Consider the following 15,991-nt stretch of genomic DNA (forward strand, 5'->3'; position numbering starts at 1 on the left):
TGGAAACTCCGGGTAAAATGTTTTCCTTACTACCATGTGCATATATGGCAAGCCGATTGAGCATTTATTCAGATATCTTGATATCAGGCATAATTGTCATGTACATGCAAGCCATTTCTGTCCACTAGTGAGCCATTTCTGTGTGAACTAGTTAACTAGTGACAGCCAAAATGCCAAAACCAGCTCACTAGTTCATACTTTGAGTAACACACAGTTGTCCAATCAAAATTTATTAGCTGAGAACTCTCAGTTAACTAGTTCATATGTTTCATATCTTACTAGTTAACTAAACCCCCAAATGTTCACTCTCCTATCCCAGCATGTAATGTCTCAACATGTTCACTAGTTAAAGAAGACTTCTATATTTTACTAGTCAACTAGTAAGGTACAAAAAATGTTTACTAGCTGACTACTGAATGTCAAATTCCCACTTGTTAACTTCTATGTAATTTGGCCAGCCATTTGAGCATTTATTCTGATATCTTGATATCAGGCCAACATGCAAGCCATTTTTGTCAACTAGTTAACTAGTGAGCCATGTTTGTGCACACTAGTTAACTAGTGACAGCATAAATGCCCACTAGTTAACTAGTGAACACATATTAGCTTCACTAGTTAACTAGTGAGAGCCAGAAATGTCCACTAGGTAACTAGTAAAGGCCCAAAATGCATACCAGTCAGCTAGTTGAAAGGCTTTTGGGTCTCACTAGTGACTAGTGACAAAAAAAAATGCACATGTTTACTAGTGAAGGCAAAACTCCTCACTAGTTAACTAGTTGGAGTAAGTCAATGTCAGTAGTTAACTAGTGAACCATAAATGGCTTACTAGCTAGCTAGGTGATGTCAGCAGGCTCACTAGTTAACTAGTTAACTACTAATCCTTTGTCCAAACTAGTTAACTAGTGAGGTCATAAATGTATATTAGTAAACTAGTTGAAGCCTAAATTCACTCTAGTCAGCTAGTGGCACAGAATTAAAATTAGGAGGCGGAGAACTCTGAAAATTAAGGCTTTCTATTGGCTCCCTATGTCCAAATAGAACATGACAACCAATCACAGCGCAGAATTTCACAAAATCCCACCCACAACATTTGCATGTGGCACACAAGTTAACATGCTGGCCAAAATAACTTTAACTAGTAAACTAGTGGCTTCAATGTGACACTTACATGTAAACTAGTGAAGGCAGAACTGCTCACTGGTTAACTAGTGAAGACACAAATGCCCACTAGTTAACTAGTGAGGGTCTAAAAGTGTCACTAGTTTACTAGTGTGCACCAAAACACCCAGTAGTGAACTAATGATGGCAATTTCCATTAGACTAGTTAACTAGTGAGGTGCAAAAGTGTCACTAGTTTACTAAACGCCCACTAGTTAACTAGTGAAAATTTCAGCCCCACTAGTTAACTAGTGAAGGCCATTTCAGCCCCACTAGTTAACTAGTGAGATGCCAAAATGGTCACTTGTTAACATGTAAAGGCAAAAATACCCTCTAGTGTACTAGTGAGGGTGTTGTAGGTCTTACTAGTTAACTAGTGGCATGTATATTTTGTTCACTAGTTAACTAGTTACACCTAAAAAGAGAAACAAGCTGACCGTTTTTGTCCACTAGTTAAAGGTGCGATTTGTAGGATTGTTACCGAACGTTCTGTAGGCCAAAATCAAAACACTGGTGAACGTTCTCAAGACTACCAGGCGCGGAGCCTCTTCTGGGTTGCCAGATGTAATGAAGACTAATAACGTTAGTTGACCTGCAGCTGCTTTTAACGTTTCTCCAACTATGACCCAGCTACACATTACGGAAACAGTGAAAACAAAAATACCTCTCTAACCAACTTAACATATTTAGCTGAAGTTAGCGATGCAGATGAAGTTTAGCCTAGGCTACCTGTTGTGGAGAAATATGGCCAGCTCTGCGTCCAGACTTGATATTCTTAGTTTGATCTAAGATGTCACCATCTCAGGAAGCTCCTCCGATGTCCACTTAGGCCTAATTTGTTTCTTGTTTTAATTTTGGAAATGTTCCTGCCTCTGAGGCGTTCATGACTACAACTGACAGCTGTTGACAGTTGGCCTTTGCTAATTTGGCAACCCAAATAGGAGGACACATATAGCCCATTATTAATAATGCTATTTTAGAATTAATCATTCAAAACATAAACAAAATTCCAAGAGATTCCGCCCGTAACTCATTTTTTTTTTCATGGGTTTTACGGGGGTTTTACAGGTTAGAGTAATGTTGTCAAATAAGCCATTACTTCAATTCATCGTGTTTCCTTACTCTCTGACAACATATGGTGATCATTTTTGGAATGGTTACAGTTTATTTTCCATTATTTCCTACATACTGGACCTTTAACTAGTGGAACAATTGAAGTCTCACTAGTTTGCATGTGTGGCAGTGAAGCAGCTCACTAGTTAAGTAGTGCCTAAAACGGCTATTATGCAAATTCTAATGAGAGGGTGGGTAGAAGACTCCTATTGGGTATTATGTAAGAATCCCACCCAGTCTAAAAGTAAATTTACTGTTCATAGACTCGCGATCAGGTCCTGATGGGTGCCCCTAGTGGCTAAAGTGACACACTGCTCTGCAACGGTACTTCAGTATAGACAGTAAAGCAGAGCCTGCAGTATGCAGTATCTCATATTCTGTCAAAATGGTTTTTAATAATAACAGGGAAACCCCATGCTTTAACAAGTGAGCTCTTAGTGATCCACACCAAAGATTCAAGGGATCGATTTTTAATATTATTCTTTGTTTATTGTTGCTAGGCAACCACAGACATATATGTATCCATTCAGTCACGCTTTTCTGATTAATAACTGAAAAACAAAAGATTGTACACATTAACTGCACATGGTTTCAAAAGTAATTAAAAGCTAAAAAAAAAAAACTTCATGCACTTCTAAGGAATTGAACCTTGATCTCCCACATGATCTCCTGCTGCTTAACCACTTGAGCTAGTCTTGCCACATCAGCAATGCTATCATCAATATTGATGTTACTGAAACGTTTTGTTGCTAGGCAACCATATACAAATGCCTCCAGTTTTATCGCGATTTTCAGACTAATAACTGAAAAACTAAAGATTGTAGACATTAACTGAACGAAGATTACAGCAATACACCACAACTTTGTCACTAGACATTTTATCAAAACATATTTTTATGCTCAAACGATCTTAGTTTATAAAAGTTTGCTCTTAGAACAGCCTGGACTAAGTCAGCCATGTTTTCTAGGTTTCTGAGTCCTAAATGGACCAATCAAAATCCTTGTTCCGCCTTCTTCATTTGCATGCAAGTGCGACATTGCACACTAGTTAACTAGTTGCACAAAATGCCAGCCGTTTGTGTATTTATTCAAATTCCACTAGTTTACTAGTGTGAGGGGCATTTTTCTCCTGCTAGTTCATTATGGACTGTGTTTTGTCTTCACTAGCTAACATGTAAGGCTCAAAATGCCCTCTAAAAGCTAGTGAAAGGCATTAATAATGCAGATATGCTCACAAGTAAACTAGTAAGGCCAAACATCAACTAGTTAACTAGTGAAGAGTACCTTTTGCATTACTAGTGAACTAGATAGCTCCAAAACAGCCACTAGTGTGTGTCTTGTGCACTAGTTAACTAGTGAGCTGCTTCACTGCCACACATGCAAACTAGTGAGACTTAAATTGTTCCACTAGTTAACTAGTGGACAAAAACGGTCAGCTTTTGTTTTGTGTTTTTTTTTAGGTGTAACTAGTTAACTAGTGAACAAAATATGCATGCCACTAGTTAATTAGTAAGGCCCACAACACCCTCACTAGTAAACTAGTGGGTATTTTGGCCTTTACATGTTAACAAGTGACCATTTTGGTATCTCACTAGTTAACTAGTGGGGCTGAAATGGCCTTCACTAGTTAACTAGTGGGTATTTTGGGGCACACTAGTAAACTAGTGACACTTTTTGCACCTCACTAGTTAACTAGTGGGCATTTGTGTCTTCACTAGTTAACTAGTGAGCAGTTCTGCCTTCACTAGTTTACATGTAAGTGTCACACTGAAGCCACTAGTTTACTAGCTAAAGTACCTTTAGCCAGCATGTTAACTTGTGTGCCACATGCAAATGTTGTGGGTGGGATTTCGTGAAATTCTGCACTGTGATTGGTTATCATGTTCTATTTGGACATAGGGAGCCAATAGAAAGCCTCAATTTCCAGAATTCTTCGCCTCCTAATTTTAATTCTGCGCCACTAGTTGACTAGTGTGAATTTTGTCTTGAACTAGTTTACTAGTATACATTTATGACCTCACTAGTTAACTAGTTTGGACAAATGATGCATCAACTAGTTAACTAGTGAGCCTACTGCCATCACCTAGCTAGCTAGTAAGCCATTTATGGTTCACTAGTTAACTAGTGACATTGACCTACTGCAACTAGTTAACTAGTGAGGTGTTTTGCCTTCACTAGTAAACATGTGTACATTTTTGGCTGTCACTAGTTAACTAGTGAGACCCAAAAACCTTCAACTAGCTGACTGGTATGCATTTTGGCCTTTACTAGTTAACTAGTAGACATTTCTGGCTCTCACTAGTTAACTAGTGAAGCTAAAATGTGTTCACTAGTTAATTAGTGAGCCTTTTGGCTCCCACTAGTTAACTAGTGTGCATATTTTTAATCACTAGTTAACTAGTTCACATAAACATGGCTCACTAGTTAACTAGTTGACAAAAATGGCTTACATGTACATGACAATTATGCCTGATATCAAGATATCAGAATAAATGCTCAATCGGCTTGCCATATGCATAGCCATTGTGAAGAGAATCTTCATGAAAGGTAGGAGTTCAGAAATGACCATGCTAGTGCTGCCAAAAGTCACATCATTCCCTTGTGGGAGGTTCATTAGTGTCAAGTCAAAGTCATTCTGTTTCTATCTGAACCAGATGAATCTCAAAGGCACAAAGCTGGGACCCAAGGATAAAGGGAGCATTATGCCAGAGCATGACTCAGTGGCATCTCCACGCTGCCTCTCTGGGAACATTATCACGGTTTAACTGTCTGCTGTCTGAGGATACTGATGAGAAATCCTCTTCAAACAGGAGCATAGAGTCTCTAATGTGTGTTAAGTGAAGCTTAGGCAATGGAAAGAATGAGTATCTCTCGATCTGTTATTCAGCAGGTTGCACTGAAACCACTGTTTTTTTTTTTTATTTAATGGGACGGTGTTTGAAAAGTCGATAAGGGAGCTTTTTGCTCGTGTTCCTGAATTAGATTTTGCTGCTAAAGTCTCAGGATCTTAAATGCCATTTGTGTAATTGTGCCAGTTCCTGCTCATGGAAGTGATTTATCATGTGAGCATTTGTAGACCCCATGGCCAAATTATAATATGTTGTGGGCTGGATGGCACTGGTGTTGAGACTGTCTTCACAAGTATTCTGCACAGTTCAAAACATGCTCATACACAAAGTAAGGAGTGCAGCCATTTTACTTGTAAACAAATTAGACAATCAGTGAACATGTAATGTATGCATGGACAGAGATCCTAGAGGTACTGTAGACTTCAGGGACCACAAATAAATCACTATTTTATGATGTATCACGACACTTGTCATTTGGTTGAATAGCCTCAAATGTTGGTTGGTGAACCTCTTTAATTTTTAATTTTTCGTCCACTATTTGCCTTTCACAAAGCAGCATGAGAACAGTTATCCTTATGCACTCTCATTCTGTCAACAGTCGCTCCAAAGTACTGCTTGTAAATGCCTTCCGTTGACACTGACTAAGTAAAACTGGCAAAAAGGCCTACATCATGTTAATTGTAAATCAGCGCGGATCTTAGATTGAGAAGCATTACAATCATTTGCTGATGTTGTATTGGGAGCCAACTGAACAGGAGGCTTGTAACCTTGGCATATTACTCATAATATTTGTCACTGCAATTACTGATTCAATTCACTATGCAAAAGACTTTGCCTCCGATATCAGACAAATGAATGACAGAGAAGTTACATTCGTATGGAATGTAAGACTATTGAAACAAGGAGAATAGAATTTTCAAGGACAGTTTAACATTTCTGATTTCATGCCTACCTTAAATGAGACTTTTAAACTAATATCTCTAATGCCTTTAGTTAAGATCAAAACATTAAAAGTAGTGTATAGTCAGGAGGAACAGGCTGAATTAACATAAGTTCTGGAGGAGCTGTTTTCACTGTAAGTGTTGAGGAGAAGACCTCTTGTGGGGTTCTAACAAGCCTCTGGAGCAGATCCACGTTCTCTCTAGTGCTATTGATCAAACAAAAAGGACAGAAATGTCAGTGGTTTCTTTGTCCTTCAGCAGCTCTTGGCCTTTTGTATAAATCCCATTAAGGAGCAGCAGAGCATTTCCTCTGTCTATCACAACGTCAAAATGTTGGGGCAGAAATGGTGCAAATCCACTGTTCTTGCGGATTAGATTTACTCTTATGACAATGTGACGTGTGTACACAGTTGGTCACCTGCATGGCAGCATTGCTGGTAACAATGAATCACATTTCTATCACATACATTTTGCATTTTATATTAGCTATGATGGCAGGGCAGTATGGAGTGCTTTGATCTGATGATGGATGATTCATATGTATAAATGAATGCAATAAAGTATTTAAGAATTAACCTTCTATTGTATTATTCTGTTTTAGTCTATAATTACATGACCAGTGATCTATCTCGCCTGGCAATAGCAGATTTTTCCTTCATGTATTCTGAAATTTATGGATGATTAAACACATCAAAATTTCTCCTGCCTTCCAGCAGTGGCAGAACTACCTCCGTCATTTCAGTTTCAGACCTTACAATTACATTTAGCTCTGCAGCTTCCTTTGCATAAGAAACATCTTCAAGGGATCAAGGAAAGATTTAAGAATTTACAATGCCCCAAGTTAATCATTGCATTACTTTAATAGCTGGTGTACTGTAGGCCAACTACCAACCAGCCAACCCACCAAAGTAAGCATGTAGGCAGCCGTGGCCTACTGGTTAGGACTTTGGACTTGTAAGCGGAGGGTTGCCGGTTCAAACCCCGACCAGTAGGCCACTGCTGAAGTGCCCTTGAGCAAGGCACCTAACCCCTTACTGCTCCCCGAGCGCCGCTGTTGTTGCAGGCAGCTCACTGCGCCGGGATTAGTGTGTGCTTCACCGCAGTGTGTTTCACTAATTCACGGATTGAGATAAATGCAGAGACTAAATTTCCCTCACTGGATCAAAAGAGTATATATACTTATTATTTCATTAACACATGATCAAATTGACAGAAAAAATCTTGCTAATGTTTACAACCAGGGGTGTAGTGCTAAAATAAGAGGTGGGTAAACTATGAATTCTGTGATCATGGTGAGGTGGACTGTGCCATGCGGTTTTGGCTTTTCAGAACATGTTTGATGATGGTGGAGGTTATTGTCCAATGTTTATACAAATACCAGTTGTATTACTGTAAATGGTTCCTAGAGGGTTGATGAGTGCACATATTGTGAATGTGGATAATACAGTGTGATTTTTAAATGTTAAAAGTTGCAATTGGTGAATAAGCTCTTTTGAGAGGTGGATAAACTCTAATAAGAAGTGGATATACTGTACTCTATTTCTGGAATTTCAGAGGTAGATAAACTGTGTTTACTTGCGTTTAGCTTCCACTACATCCCTGTTTACAACTGCCCCTACCAGCACCTGTCCCATTGCCAGTATCAAGAAAAAAACATGTGCAAATCCTCTGGCGCCTCCATTCTGTTCTTGAGCTGTTTTATTGCCCAAGGATGCCGTGCCTTCATGCTGACACCCATCCGCACTTGGCAGCGGACTGTTCCACACAACAAACCACAGCATTTGCTTTCTCATGCTAACTGCCATAATCATGTACTAATTTTGTTATTGGCTGGGTCCCCTGCTGTTGACCAGAGGCGACACAGTTGCACAGTGGGGTCAGGCATTTGTGATAGAGCACCTTGCTAATCACAGGCTGTGGGAATGTTTAAAATGCTTTGCACAAGGTGTCCACTTATGGCATTAGCTGAGGAGCAATGATAATTGCGAATCATTACAGTTTTTCTTGATCTTTTTGATGCTTGTGTCAACTCTGACATCACATTTTCAAAACAGTTAACACCCGTGTCTGAACAAAAGCACTCTGTCCAAAATGACACATTTTTCTTGCAAAAGGCTGTTACTCTCTCAAAGCACTTAAAACAAAAGCAAATCTTGCTTTCAAACAACACATCCTGTTGTCAAATCACTGTGTGATTTCAATCAGTCATTACACACTGGACAACAAAATGCAAAATCTAGTTCTCAAAATGAGCATGTTTGCTATGTCTGTTCCATGTCTTTCTCATTTTTCTGGTATCAGAAAAAACTGTGAAAAGACAAAATGTCTCATTTTTCTGGTATCAGAAAAAACTGTGAAAAGACAAAATGTACTGAAAAAAAAAAATAATTTATTCATTCCTCCCAAGATGTAACTGTCATGTACGACCTACAGTAAAAACCTAGGCAAAATTTCATTGAACTACAACTTGTCATTTTTCATTGAAATAGACCTACAGTAAACACCTTGTACTGTTTTCTTCAGGCAATACAGTACTTTGTCTACAGTTTTTCTTGATCGTTTTGATACCTGTGTCAACTGTGACATCACATTCTCAAAACAGTTAACACCCGTGTCTGAACAAAAGCACTCTGGACAAAATGACACATTTTGCTTGCAAAAGGCGGTTACTCTCTCAAAACACTTAAAACATGCAGCAAAAGCAAATCTTGCCTTCAAACACTACAACTGCCAATTCAAAAACAGTCTTTAATCAATCATTACACACTTGACAACAAAATGCAAAATCTAGTTCTCAAAATGAGCATTTTTGCTATGTCTGTTCCATTACTTTCTCATTTTTCTGGTATCAGAAAAACACTGTGAAAAGACAAAATGTACTGAATAAAAAAATTATTTATTCATTCCTCCCAAGATGTAACTGTCATTGACATGTAAGACATACAGCAAAACACTATAGCAAGATACTGTAAATTTCCTTGAACTACAACTTTCATCGAAATAAACCTACAGTAAAGACCTTTTGTACGGTTTTCTCCACCAAATAGGCAATACAATACTTTGTCAAATGTGCATTAGATCCAAACTTGCAAATATAGCAACACAGAACAGACATCTCTTATGTATAATGAATGATTGCTGATTGAAGAATTGTGCAAAGGAGTTTCACACAGGTGTATCAGAGATTCAGACTAATGCATGGAATCTATACCACCTGTGAAAAGATGTGTTCCTTTTGTTTAGCACGGGGAAACCAATAGAGTTTAGGGCTTTTGAATGACACCTGTGTTAACTGTTTTGCAAAAGGGTGTGAGAAATGTGTGAACCCAATGAAAATGTGTGAACACATTCACAAGAGATGACTTCTGCTGTGCAAAGAATGTAGTCATGACGATCAAGTGGGTTCCAGTTTACTTAAGTAGGTAAAAGCAATCGAGAAAAACTGTAAATGTGCATTAGATCCATACTTGCAAATAGCAACAAAGAACAGACATGGCATCTCAAATGCATAATAAATGATTGCGCTGATTGAAGAATTGTCCAAAGGAGTTTCACACAGGTGTATTAGAGATTCAGACTTATGCAAGGAATCTATACCACCTGTGAAAAGATGTTTTCCTTTTGTTTAGCACGGGGAAACCAGAGTTTGGGTTTTTTGAATGACATCTGTGTTAACTGTTTTGAAAAGGGTGTGAAAAATGTGTGAACCCAATGAAAATGTGTGAACACATTGGCAAGAGATGACTTCTGCTGTGCAAAGAAAGTGTTCACGAAGACAAAGTGGATCCCAGTTTCCTTAAGCAGGTTAAAGCAATAGAGAAAAACTGTAATCAGGGAGAAAAATGTCGCAAAATCTGCACACTATCATTGGCTTCCTTTGTATCAGGGAATATGTATATATTTTACTTTTATTTTCTATATATTTTTCTAAGTACATTTTTGTCATTATAAGTATATTATCTCAGTGAGAAAAATTGGGATATTTTTGTTTGTGGAGATTCATTTTTTGTTTGACATTATGGCCCTACAGATATACTATATTTCCCAGTATAATTACTTGTTTATAATGTGTATAATGTGTTTTTTCTCACCCTCTCTACAGTATCAAATGATACCTCTAAATATAGCAGAACTTTGAAAGAATGCAAGCCAGTCCTGGCTTCGTAATCTTATCAAATAGATAACAGATTACATAAAAGCACTATCTCACTGTGGGTCTTTTTAGTATGGAGGAATGCAAATTAAATCCAAATGGAGTTGACAGTGAGATTTCATCTACACCCGTACATGCTTCTCAGGGCTGTGTTGAGAGGACCAGGGATTCCGGTTCTAATCCACTCGGGGTAAACTGCAAATGGGCTTCCTGACTCAGCATGCCATGCTATGTAATACACTGCAATATTTGATTGTATTGATCAGTTTTATGTTTTCCCCTGAACTTTATCTCCTTGCCCTTTCTCTCTTTTTCTCTCTCTCTTGTTCTATCCCTTTCTTTCTCTATCTTTATCACTCTCTTTCTCTCTCTTATAGCACACACACACATACTGTATACACGCACACACACACACACACACACACACACACACACACACACACACACACACACACACACACATTTGCACACAAACACAAGATGTGTTTGTTAGTAAATTATTCATAGCCTCCTCCTTTTCTCTGCGTTTAAAATTGAACAAAGGGAAAAATCATCATAATGGGGTGACCAACTGATTGCATCAAAAATGCACAGGCTTTAGGAACAGGCTGCTCTATTTTCTTTGTGATATGAGCCTCTGGGATTTTAAACTTTGGTTATTACCTTGAGAGGTGTACCCAACATGCTGGTCTGGCAGTACAGTGAGTCAGCTTGAGAACTTGAATGAAATCAAAAAGCTTTTGACAATACCACTGTTTTTTTTTTTTTTCACTTTTTGACTCACAATACATGGTGAGAAATAACATTAGAAACCTCCTTTTGGTCTGCTGCTTGATGTTTCTAACCATTGTTGTTTCTTAAAAAAAAAAAATAGGAATGAACATACATATTTCACATAGTTTATGGCTACAGGTGAAAATATGTGCATATTTCTTTCTTGACTGTGGTGCTCTTGATAATGGACACACTCATTCCACAATGCAAGCTCAGAAAAAACTGTTAATTCACTGTTTATTCATTCCTCCCAAGATGTACAGTATCTGTCATTGGCATGTAAGACCTACAGTAAACACCTAGGCAAGACAAATTTCATTGAACTACAACTTTTTCATCGAAATAGTAAACACCTTTTGTACTGTTTTTTTCAACAAATAGGCAATACTGTACTTTGTCTAAATGTGCATTAGATCCATACTTGCAAAAACAGCAGCAACAAAGAACAGACATGGAATCTCACATGCATAATGAATGATTGCTGATTGAAGAATTGTGAAAAGGAGTTGTCACACAGGTGTATCAGAGATTCAGACTTATGCAAGAAATCTATACCACCTGTGAAAATATGTTTTCCTTTTGTTTAGCACGGGAAAACCAATAGAGTTTGGGGTTTTTGAATGACATCTGTGTTAACTGTTTTGCAAAATGGTGTGAAAAATGTATGAACCCAATGAAAATGTGTGAACACATTTGCAAGAGATGGCCTCTGCTGTGCAAAGAAAGTATTCATGAAGACCAAGTGGATCCCAGTTTCTTAAAGCAGGTCAAAGCAATAAAAAAAAACTGTAATTGTTTTGAAAACATGATATCAGAGTTGACACAAACATTAGAGCGATTGAGAAAAACTGTAATCATATTTTTATTCATATAACACACAAACTCTTCACAAACATCACAATAAACAGCAGACCTTACAGGATACGAGGATATAAAGCATACCTCTGTACAATAAGCGCTTCCCCAGTAATCCAGTTTTGAAATTGCCACAAACTTGTAAAGGCTCTCCTTCTTTGGGCCAAAATTATAATGTATTCTCATGTAAACTATTTATGTCAGTACATGCAGTTTTTGTAAAGTGCTTAGATAGAGTATCCCTCCATTATGGTTCTTATATTGCCAGATTCTAAACAATCCCACTTACACAGATATGAATAAATATTTGCAGTGGTCCTAGTAGGGGCAGTTGTGGTCTACTGGTTAGGGTTTCGGCCTTGCAACCAGAGGGTTGCCGGTTCGATCCCCGACCAGTAGAAACGGTTGAAGTACCCTTGAGCAAGGCACCTAACCCCTCACTGCTCCCCGAGTGCCGCCGTAGCAGGCAGCTCACTGCGTCGGGATTAGTGTGTGTGCTTCACCTCACTGTGTTTCACTAATTCACAGATTGGGATAAATGCAGAGACCAGATTTCCCTCACAGGATCAAAAGAGTATATACATACTTACTTTATACCTTTGGTCACCTTTCACTTTGGTACCCCAATGTTAATTTCACTCTGGGACCTAGGTCCCTATATGAGAAACACTGATGTACTGTAAATGGTATACATTTTGTTTTGAACAATAATGAGGCTGAATGAGCTGTGTATGTGGCAATTTTGGTTGGCCCCACCAAATCTCACTCCAAGGTTTTTTGAAAAGTTGGCAGCCCTGCTGATACATTCTATCTAAACTCTCAGACTCTGTGTTCTGTGTTGAGTCAACTCTAATACTTCTGCCTGAAAATTGTTATTGAGCCAGTTTGAAGGCCTTATCTCCCACCTCAGAGCAGACAGCTTTACCGATTTTTAATGCAACGGGGATGGCGAGGCACCTGAACAGTACAGACATGATTCACTAATTTGGTTTCCCTGGTTAGGACCGGGAGCTTACAAATGCTAATGAATCTCAGAAGGCATTCTTCACAGTTAGAAACTTTAGCTATGAAGTTGTTATACTGAACCTGCTGCAACTCATGTAGATCAAGTCAGTATACTGAAACCACCACTATCATCTCAAGAGACGCATTCCCCACCTCACAATGGTAAATGAGAGACAGCCAATAAGAGAAGACAGGTAAGTAAGTACACATAAAGTGCAAAGGGCCAGCATTATTAGTGAAAACCATGGTGATCTGTTCTCACTGCCAAAGGCCATAAGGGAACAGCATAGAAATAAAGGCTTCATTCAACACCGTCTTAATATTGATTCCCACCTTAATGACTTGTACAGAGTGTGTATCTGCGGGGGCTTTATAAAGCTTAAATATTCACATATAAAAATGAGTTCTGAGAAATTCCAATTCATGAGGTCAAAGGTAAAGGAAATACTAATGGTGGATGGGTAACAGGCAGTGACTCTTGTCCTTGACACGGTGAGCCTTGTGAGGTAAAGGGTCTGATGTGCGCGCACACACACACACACACACACACAGTACAGTGTTGTCCACATTTCCATGTGGCCAGTTTGTGGAGTTTCCACCCGAAGTTCTGTTCTAGGCCACTTTAATCATCTTCAATCAGCAGGCTGACACCGGGCCTGCTCCGCACTTTGCCAAGGTCCACTTCATCCAGGCGTATCTTAATTGAGATCTTTACACAGCCACATTAAAACGTGGTGAATGTCATTTTCCCAGACAGTTCATTTCCACTCTAAAACTATGTGCACCTTAAATAAGTACAAACAAAGGTGAAGCTACTCGCATGAACTGTATGTATATAAAAACAAAGCAAAAAAGTATTTCAACATTTTTTCCAATTTTGTCTATTTCATCTGTTATGAATGAGATTAGGGACAAAACAGGTTTACATCTTCAATATTTTGAAGATTTTCAAAAGCTATTAACACCTCTTTGTTAAATGTAGCTTTGGCTATCTAACCATGTTTTGGTAAAACCTCCCAGTTGTAATACCTCCCATTTTTTTTAATTAATTACATGTTTGCTGGACCCGCACTCGATGAACACCATCAGACACATAGAAATGTCTATAAAATTATTTTTTGAATAACTTCCCACAAATTGTTTGACTTATCAGTCTCTTGATTCTCTTAACAATGCACACAGGTTTTGAAATTAATTATATCACATTTCAGAAGTCAGAAAAGTCAGTGTTTAATGCATACCGTTTTGGTTGTACAGGTTTTACAGTTTTGTTTTTAACCTTCATAATGAACAGTGATATTTAGAAGCATAAAAATGACACATGAACTTTGATTGTATTGGTGAAAAATGTATTGGTTTCATGGACAAATATCCTTGAGGGAACAGATCAGCTATTCTTTAAAAAAAACAACAAAAAAAAACAATGTAAAGTCCATCTGACGGAGTTGACAAGGTATCAATGGAGAGACATTTTACATTCAAAATGACTATTGAACCCTCACAAATACCAAGAATAGGTAACAGACGACTCACATGTTCCTCTTCACCATCCATCCATTACCTTGGCGGATATACAGTGCCTATAAAAAGTATTCACCCCCTTGGATATTTCCCCATTTACTGCTTTTATAAATGAAATCTTGATCAATTTAATTTGTCCCTTTTTCCAATAATTTACAAAAAAACCCTCTTTAATGTCAAAGTGAAAGCAGATTTAAACAAATGTACAGAATACTGATGGTATTGACACAAATTCTGATGGTGTTGACACACATTCTGATGGTGTTGACATCTGACGGAGTTGACAAAATGCTATATTTTCCTCTTATATCACATGTATTTTATACAAGAATTCGTTTTTAAGCATTTCTGTTGCCTGTGACTTCCATAATCTTCTTAAAATTAAGCCTTAATTACAGAACATGTTTCACAAATGTTGTATTTTGCTCATTTCGGAGTTGACACATTATAGTTGTGACATGCCAGGTGTTAATAGATGGATATTAAATACACGAGATATGAAAAACTTACCAGAGCTACTGTAGAAAGGTATCATGACATGAGGAAGAACTAGGAAGTGCTAAAGGGGTCCTCTGTGTTTTAGCTGCCCACAATTATTCCTGATTTTTTCATTATAAAAAAATGTCTGACGGTGTTGACCAAAACTCTGGACACAAGTTCAAGTTCAAGATTTTGAGTAGTTTTTCAAATTAATATTGTTCATATGTTTACCCCCCAAACCTTGTTTTATCTGGCGGACATGTTTTGTCCCCCTAATCTCAAGAATCACTGATTTGCTTGGGGTTACCATGGCGCTCACTGGCTGTTTGGGTAGATGGTAGCGATAAGGACAGATTTGTTTGTTTGTACTGTAGTGATGTGGAGACAGGGCTTTCAAATCAAGCAATGACATTGTCTGCAACTGATATAAAGCTGTCATAACACCTATGAGGAGTAATGTCTGCCCATCCCCAAGGGTTTTCTCAGCTCATTGACCCTGGTTAATATCCAGTGTCTGATTGCCTGCGGTTCGGGTGATCCATGGTGATTACTGTTTAGTGCTAAATGTCTAAGCGTCTCTTAATATAAGGCAAACTCATATTTGTACAAGGAGAGTATGTCATTGTGTTGACAGAATGCAAATACAAATAAAACTGACTAAAGCCCTTTTATCTCCTTAATGTGGAATTAACAAACCAAACACAACACACCCCGGTATCCAAATATTGAAGATTTCTCAAGCGGGGGATTAAGTGCAGTCCACGCCGAGGCATTCGAGTGAATGTTAGCGACTAGGTAAGAAAGCACAGTGGCTAAATCTCTTTACTCAATCCCTGTGGGGTAAAGCCAGCCCGGAGGGCTCAGCCTCTGCCTTGACTGACAGGCCGGGACGTGGGGATGTGTGAGTCTGATGCCTGCAGTGTGGACTCCACTGTGGCTCTGTCCTCTCCTGCCCCCACTTACTTTATTCCCCTGTTCCATAATCATTAGTCATGTTAATCTTACATGTTAATTTGCCATTCAGCGGCAACATATTTCCTGTCTGTGTCGGTGGTATACGGCTTGAGAGATGAGTCTTTAACAATCTTCATTTCCCCCATTTTTCTCAGTACTCGAAATATGGCAACTAACCCAATATTCTA

The sequence above is a fragment of the Alosa alosa genome, chromosome 23 (genome assembly GCF_017589495.1).
Source record: "Alosa alosa isolate M-15738 ecotype Scorff River chromosome 23, AALO_Geno_1.1, whole genome shotgun sequence".
Lineage (NCBI taxonomy): Eukaryota > Metazoa > Chordata > Actinopteri > Clupeiformes > Clupeidae > Alosa > Alosa alosa.